The sequence below is a fragment of the Phaseolus vulgaris genome, chromosome 9, assembly GCF_000499845.2.
Source record: "Phaseolus vulgaris cultivar G19833 chromosome 9, P. vulgaris v2.0, whole genome shotgun sequence".
In the NCBI taxonomy this organism is placed as follows: Eukaryota; Viridiplantae; Streptophyta; class Magnoliopsida; order Fabales; family Fabaceae; genus Phaseolus; species Phaseolus vulgaris.
Window position 1 is genome coordinate 8,671,015 of NC_023751.2, and position 8,843 is coordinate 8,679,857.

Here is an 8,843-nt window from a genome sequence, read left to right on the forward strand (position 1 = left end):
TTTTTTTTTATCAAAATGGTTAGTCCAAATTTCCTTTCTATTCGACCAATACCCCACTCGATTAAACAGTGGTCTCGTTCGTCCTTAAGCATCGAGGACTTGGAAGTTTACGTTGTTTTCGATAGGCTACCAAGAAGGCTTCCTACCCGAAAGCTCTTATCTATATATAAGTCGTCCCAACAATGGATTGATTTTCATGGTATATTGTTATTCTTCATCTCGGTCGGTTTATCATCTTAGCTAACTCTTTCTTGTCTCATGCATGTATCATGACTCAAGCTGCTCCCCAAACTACGACCATGTTGGCCAAGCTGCGAATGAAGGTTGCCCGTAAGGATAAGGGCAGTCTTGAGACGGTTGCTACTGGCAACCTTTCTTCTGCTGGAGTGTTCGAGCCCGACCGACACACTAGAGAAGGTAGTAAAAGAAAGAAGAGGAAGACGACCACCACTACCGTTCGGCCGCCTCATGGCACCCCAAGGCATTCTCCTCTATCCTTAAAAAAAAATTCGCTTTTCTTTTTTTGTTTACTCGATTGTGTATATGATTGAATTGAAAAACAATAATGCATTCATTTTCAGAAATCTGCATGTTTATAATAATTGAAAATGATTTAATAAATTTACCGTTAACTCTAATGAATACAAATTCGATCTATTTAATAACTTTTTAATTCAGCAATTAAATTTGTATATTTAATATGCATAAATAGTTTTAAAATAAAACAACTTTATTTTTAGAATAATTTACTCACTACCCTCCGTAAAAGTGGTAAAAAAAATGAGAAGGTAAAAGTGAGATATCATTATTGAATATCTCGTTACAATAGATAAGTGAAAAATAAATTTTGTTGGAAATTCTAAAATGAAAAACATCTTATAATATATAATTAATATAATTAAGTGTAAACTCTATCTTATAAATTATAAATCAGTCTAATAAAATTGAATTATATTCAAAATTTACTTTTTGGTAAATTTGACTTAAAAACTAATTTAAAGATATATGTGTTCCACTAGCAAGATTTTCAATACTAATAATACAGCTGTTAGGCACTTGGCAATACCATTGGCCGTTTTGTAAGCTCTAACCAAGTGGCAAATCATAGTGTTGTGTTGTTTTGTGAATTGGGACCCTATACATATTAAAAAACAACAACTTTATCTTATTATTGTACTTTTGTTACTAGTAGCCTTTATCAACAACACTGGTCGGCAGTAGCAAGTGGTATTTTACATTTCTTTCTTTCTTTCCTAACTTATTATATAGTGTGTTAATTATTACTTGTGGGTTATTCTCTTTAAATAAAATAAATATTTTTGATGGAGATCCCACGTCGAGATGAGACAATTCATTTATATAATTGAGTGCAAATCTCAATCTTATGAACCGATTTTATGGGGTTGAGTTAGGTTTAAAGTTCACTTTCGTAGAGTCTTAAAGTCCACTTTGTAATAAATTTTTTATTTTATTTTTTTTTATTTTTTTTTATTTTTTATTTAGATATAATGACAATATTTTTTTCTCATTATTACAATTACACAAAAAAAAACTTATATTTTTCATATACAAGTATTTATTCTAAGATTTAAATATTCATATTTGCATGTAATTTTTTTCGTTCACTTATAATTATAATGTACATAATTATTCTTACAGTTTAAAGATATAATTTCAAATTTATATAATGTAGATAATTATTTTTATGATTTTAACATAATATATTTGTATGCAAATATTTATAATCTTATAACCATGTATTTATCTATTATTTATATATTAATATACTTGAAAGTTGTTCATATATTATATAGATATTTATTGATCATATCATCTGGATAGTAATAAGATTTTTATAAAAAAATATTATTTTCTGTGATAATGACTAAAAAAACAGTTTAAATTCCTTTTATTTTTAAACCTATTTAAAATTGTAGATAATTTGTATATTTGAGTTACATATTTTTTTAAAAATTGGAAGTGCCACCTCATTTTAATGTGACATGACATTTATTAAAGAATAATTTAACTAATAGCAGTTTTTTTTTTTATATTTTAAAATGACTTGGCCAATCTGTGTACTATATGATTCGAGTGCTTTTATTTCTGGATTCTAATATTTATGGCCATTAAATCATTATAAAGGTTTCATGTCAACTGGTAGCCATTTTTGTTCTTAAATATTAGTATTTGAATAAATGGTTAGCGACATATAGACAAAGAAACATGAATTGAACTAAATGCTGTAAATTATTATATCAATCTAGTTTATGTAAGTTTCTTTTTTTCTAATTTAAATATATGATTTTATTTCTTATATATAATTATAGTTATATTTTCATTTTTAATTGTTTTTGGATTATTTGTCTTTTGGTTTACCATAGTTATTTTCTTTTAGTCCTATATCTCAACATCCAAATAATAGTAAAAATTGTTATGTGGATAAAAAAAGTGCATTATCAATATATCATGTTTCAGGAAAGAAAATATTATTTTGAGAGTATATTCTTATTTGACACCAGATTCTTAAAATAAATGTTTTTCATTGTATATTAAAGTGCAAATGCTTAAAGGATTAAAGTGCAATGCTTGTTTTTTTGTTATGTACTCTCAATTTTGGAACTTTATTTTTTTTAAAAAGTATTTGAGACTATTTTTTTCACTCTCGTTTTACAACTCCTTTTAATAATAGAATGTTGTGTTTTTTTAACAAAAATTAATATACAAAACTTTAAAATTAAATGATAATATATTTGATTGCGAGGTGGATTATGGATGTAGATGGGAGATGTAAATCTATCATTAGTCTGTTTCAACGGTTTACATCAAACAAGTTTTACTTTGATAGGCTTTCATTATATTGGATTTTAGTGATTTGTCATTGAGTTAGATTCCATTTTTTGTTTTATCTATATAACTTTGATAGTTTATACAATAATAAATTATATAAATATTAACATTTGACATCACTAGTTTGGACGTGTAGTTTATACTATTTATATATATATATATATGTGGTTAAATATAAATATGATAACATGTACCATTTACTTGAATAATGTTCTTAACTTTATTTAGTATGATTTTTTTTATATATAATTGTGTAGTTTATACAACCTTTATTATTAAAGGGTAGTAAGTGTGCACATCATCTTATATCTTATATATAGTATATGTTAGTTAAACTATGAATATATTTTAATATGATAAAAGTAAAATATTTTTTTTTAGATTTACAGTACCCCTATATATACACTTAAATAAATATTTGTATGACTATACATGTTACCCTATATTTGATATCTTACTTTTTAAAATTACTTTACTAAATAAACTAAAATAGTAAGTATATGTGTCAACAATCACATCATCTTCTATATCCAATATTAAAAAAAATGTAGATACAATAAATATTATATAAATTAAACATTTTTTTAGAAATAAAATTCACATGACCATCTACAATATTGATTGATGTATAGTGAATACTATTTTTACTTAGTTAGATGATTTGTAAGTGTGTTTTAAGTATTATTTATCGCACTATTTTGTATACTCTAAATAAGTTTAACTATGAAGAATATTTTTAAAATATTAAAAATATATTAAAATTTCAAAACTAAAAAATATCAACACATACAAACATCTTTTATAAAAAAAATTACACAACTTTAATTTTTATTGTAAATCAAAATAAGTAGTAGCAAAATCCATGTTGAACGTAAATAAATAATTTTATAAACATTTTATTGATTCCAAAACATAAATAGCTTAAAATAATTTTTACATATAATTTTGTTTGATTTTTAGAGAAAAAAAAAAGCATTTTCAAAATTATATAAACTTTTCAATTTAATTAAAGGTACCGTTGTAATAGAGACATTATAATACATATTTTACATGTAATCAACTCCTCTAATTTAATTTTGAAGATCTTTCTCTTCCTCTAATTTAATTTTGAAGATCTTTCTCTTTTTAAAAGCTGTTTTTAGTTTTCCATAAAAAGAAAACTACGGTGGCGACTTCAATGTAACACCTCATAATTTACATATAACTATTACAATAAAAGTTATACCAGTTTCTTTATAAATTTGGAGTTTTTCAAAATATTCCTAATACATGATTATGATTTATAGAAATGCAAATATTTACATATTCATAGCTCAAAATAAAACTATGAAACCTCTAAGGCTCTCCTGCACCTGTATGGTCATATGCTCCTCGTGTAGTGCAGTCGTCGCAGTTCAAACACAACACGAAAAACAAGGGTAAACTAATGAAAATATAATTTTATAATATACACAATTAAATCAAAAGAGAAAACCAAATTATATGATCAATTTATCAAATTATTCAATCTTCTTCAAATCTCAACAATAAAACAATCACATAGATCTCACATGGATCTACACATCCATAATATTCAACAAACAACGTCTTCCTGGAGACTCATATTAAGTAAGTCCTACCAGATACTAACACCTAATCTAAAGATTACCAACGAATCCAACAGAAAGGATTAGTGTAAGTTCAATACAACCCAAGGCGTGCATGAACTCTCTCATTAGCTTCTCACCACCTGATATCTTAGTCTATGTGACTTAGATCATCAGTGAAGCTCAAAGATCTCTGTTACCACATACGCATCAATACTTAATACACAACAAACATCAGTCCATACATTATCCCAAATGTATGAATTCAATTCCACACCATTTCATCATACAATATAATTCTAAACACCATCCACAACATTCAAAAGCTTAATTAGCATAAAAAAACACTTAAATATTAAACCATCAAAATCTAATATTTCCACAACTTTAAATAATATATAAACAAACAACACATTATATATATATATATATATATATATATATATATACACACACACACACAACATCCCTACAAGATAAATTGAATATTGGGACCACATCCCCTTCAAATCTCCTATCCTAAGGTGCTATTAAAAATTAAATTTAGCTTCCCTTACCTTAATTGTTTGCTTTCTAAGCAACTTCTAGAATTTTATTCCCCACAGTCTGGATAAACTTCAAGATTTACGAACCTAATGCAAGTTATTCAAACAGAACCAAAAAAAAATCAGTATATAATAGAATAAGTTGAGAGGATTAAACTTCTCAACTGATCCCACAAAGATTGATGACTAAATTTTAAGGAAAAAACATGGAACAAATAATATTTAATATTTAGAGTAAAAATGAACTTACTCTATTTGAAAATCTAATCGGATAGAAATGTTCTTTAACTCCTCAACTATAGCCTAATACAATCAAATATAATATTTTTTCTTTTTCTCTAACGTTCTTACATTTATAAAATCTAACTTTCCTCCTAATTCATTATATAATATTTTTTATTCTTATATTATGTAAATAACTTATTTTAATTTCTATCAAATATTTTTTAAAAACTAATTCAAAATAAACAAAATATTATAAGACAAGAAAAATAGTAGGTATATTAAAAAAAATCAAAATAAAGAAAGAAAATTTAAAGGAATGTTTTTTTATGAAAAATAAAATTTCAACACAATGTTTAAAACCTAAAAAAAAAAAAACTATAAGTAGTAGTATTTCAGGATAAGACATTAAATAATTTTGTTATAAAATAAAATTATCGAAAATTCCTCATTGGATTTTACTGTTACATTAATTCTTGGAACTACCAACCATATTAACGGTGAGTTATTTCCTCATTTACTGTAATTATTAACTTTTCTTACTGCTAGTTTTCAGGCAAAATGGGGAATGCAGGGTAAGGAAGGGTATTGCTAAGTGCAATGTGAATTTACATTAGTAAAAATAATAAAAACTGTCTTATTAGTTTTCTTAATTATTTTAATTTACAAAATAGTTCAGCCTTCCTTATTACCATAATATGGATATTAAGTTAGGATTTTAGTTGCCCCAACTTAGGCTTATGCTGTAACTTTCTTCACAAGGAAATATTAAATTAACATTAAAATGGACTTAATTGATTCTGACACGATAAAAAATATATATATTTTTTAACAAAGTTAAAAGATTAAATTATTTTAAAATGATTTAGTTGTTAAATAATGGCGTTTAATCTTAAACGTTGGTAAAGCTGAATTACTTAATCTTAAGTAGATGTTAATTATATTTAACTTTTTAATAAATAAATTCGTATACTTAGATATTGGTAAATTTGGATTACTTAATTTTAAGTTGATACTAATTATATTTAATTTTTTAAATAAATAAATTTGTGTGATAATATTATATTATGTTGACTTAATCGATATTAATAAAATATTCTTAATGTTACACACTAAATAAAGTTAGTTTTCTCAAAATAAGATGATTTTAATTATTTTTAATTTTTTTAATAAATAAAAATATTTGAATCAATGCTATTTATTAAATAAATAGTAACTAAAATAAATATTAAAAATAAATAAGGTTATTGTCAATTGACACTAATCTTATTTATTTTTATTATTTATATTTATTTAAATTAGTATTGAGTAGATAGATATTAATTTTATTTAATTTATTATTTATTTAAGTTAATGTTGAATTTATATATTTTAAATATGTGTGTCTTTGTGGTAATAAATACAAATTATAAATTATTTTTAATCAAAATGTTTAAATTTAAAATAATTTTCTTATAAAAAAATTCTTTTCTCATCTTTATATATAAATCTCCTCACACTCATCTTCTTCCTCCACATTATTCTTCTTCATTAATTATATACTTTTTGTTTATATTTTATTTGTGAAAATGGAGGTATTGTGTGAGATTTAAAAAAAAAATAATTAATGTCATTATTTTTAATCAAAATGTTTATATCGATGATAAATGCTTTCACTCAAAAGTTTTCTCTCATATTTTTTATAAATATTTACATACTCATCTTCTTCATTCACTACAAAAAAAAACCATCATTAAATAGAAGACTATTCTTAGAGACAATTAATAGTTAGACACTATATTAACTAAATTAAATATTATTTTCTAGACTACATAACTTATTAATATTTAAAGTAATTTTTATTATTAATAAATAGTTTCTAAATTAATATCTAATTAACTACCAAAGTTTTAGATACCAACTAACTAGATTTAAAGTTGATAGCTAAAATGTTGTTAACTAATTAAATACCAATTTATAAATTATTTATTAATAATAGAAACTACTTAAAATACTAATAACTCTTTTAGTTTATATAATAATATCTAATTTAGTTAATATTGTGATTTTTTTTCTTCTAAAATTAGTCTCTATTTAATAACTTTTTAATACTATTTTTTTTTTAATTTTTTTTGTTGTATTTTATTTCAATAAGAGAATGGAAGCCTTTTACAATTTTTTAATTAATATCATTAATCAAAATTAAATTAAATAAATTTTAAAATAAATACGTATTAACGTCAAGACCAATACTAAATTATTTTAATTAAAATTTAATTTAAAAATTAGTAATAAATTTATCGATTCAATTATAGCGATAGTTAGAGTTGATTTTTAAGAGTGAACGCTAATAGTTTTGGAATCCATTGCACTTTTAACACAAATTCAACAATATTAACTAATGACGTTAATTTTTATTTATTAATATAAATTTTTAATCAACTTTAAATATCTATTTTCTTGTATTGATTTCTTTTGTCTTTAAAGTTTATTTTTTCTAAATTTAAAATTTTGTTATTTGATTTTTTTACGGGCTATCGATTTTGATTACAGCGTCAAACAAAAAGTTATATTAGATATCATTATTTTAGTTTTTTTTATTATACTTTTATTTTTATATTTAATCGTTATCCTTTTTTATGTATATTTTCATATTTTCTTCCTATCTAATTCCAAAAGTTATTGTCTCTAAGCTTTTACGATGTGGTTTCGACTTTTTTTTAAGCCAAACAACATAATCTCACGGGTGGGACTACATCTAAATTTCATTGTATTTTGAGTGTGAATTGATAAATTTGTTCATTGGTACATAAACCTATTATCTTAATGTTTTAGATAAAAAATAACGTATTAATTTTTTGTGTGAATTTATTTACTAATAATAAAACTTCTTTTAAATATTTTAATAATTTCAACTAGTACTAAACAAAATTATAAATAAAAATTAGTTTTTAAATAAAAAATTAAATTAAATATTATTTTATAAATTAAATATTATTTTATAAATTAAATATTTTTTTTATATTTAAATTATTTTATTATTAATAAAAAAATTGTAAATTAGTTTTTAAATTGATATCTAATTAATATCTAAGTTTAGTTATAAATATTAAAATATAGAGTAATTATAACTAAAATTTTATTAATTAATTATATATCAATTTAAAAATTAATTAATAATAAAATCAATTTAAATATTAATAATTTTTAATTTATAAGATAGTATCTAAATTAATTAATATAATAATTAATTATTTTTATTTATTCAAATTAATTTTATTATATGATGAGTGCTTTGCATTTGCTTCTGAAGACACTGATATTTTTATTAATATTATTATTATTTCTTTCTCGTTGTCATAATGATAAATCTGTAAAAATTACTATTATATTTACAAGGTAAACAGATAAAACAAAACAGAGTGAATAATTTAATAGGCATTAAAAGGAACAACGTGGTTGTGTACAACAAAAAGTGACTTTTTCTATTTGAATTAAGATAAGAAAAATAAAAACAGTTGGCACCTCCAACATGGTGGAAGTTCTAATTTTGAAGGAAAAGAAAAAAGAAAAGAACAAAAGAAAGAAAACGTCACCCTTGCATCAGAAGAGCAACGTCATGGTTAGCTTTGTAAGCAAAGTTATTGTGTGTGGAAAATTT

At 22.7% G+C, this 8,843-nt stretch overlaps 1 long non-coding RNA gene across 1 annotated transcript; it reads left to right on the forward strand.

Annotated features, from left to right (window-relative positions):
- Positions 1-584, forward strand: LOC137821283 (uncharacterized). The gene is made up of 2 exons (XR_011082775.1): positions 1-199; positions 280-584. It is a non-coding gene; the product is annotated as an uncharacterized lncRNA (long non-coding RNA).
- Positions 585-8,843: the final 8,259 nt, after the last annotated feature.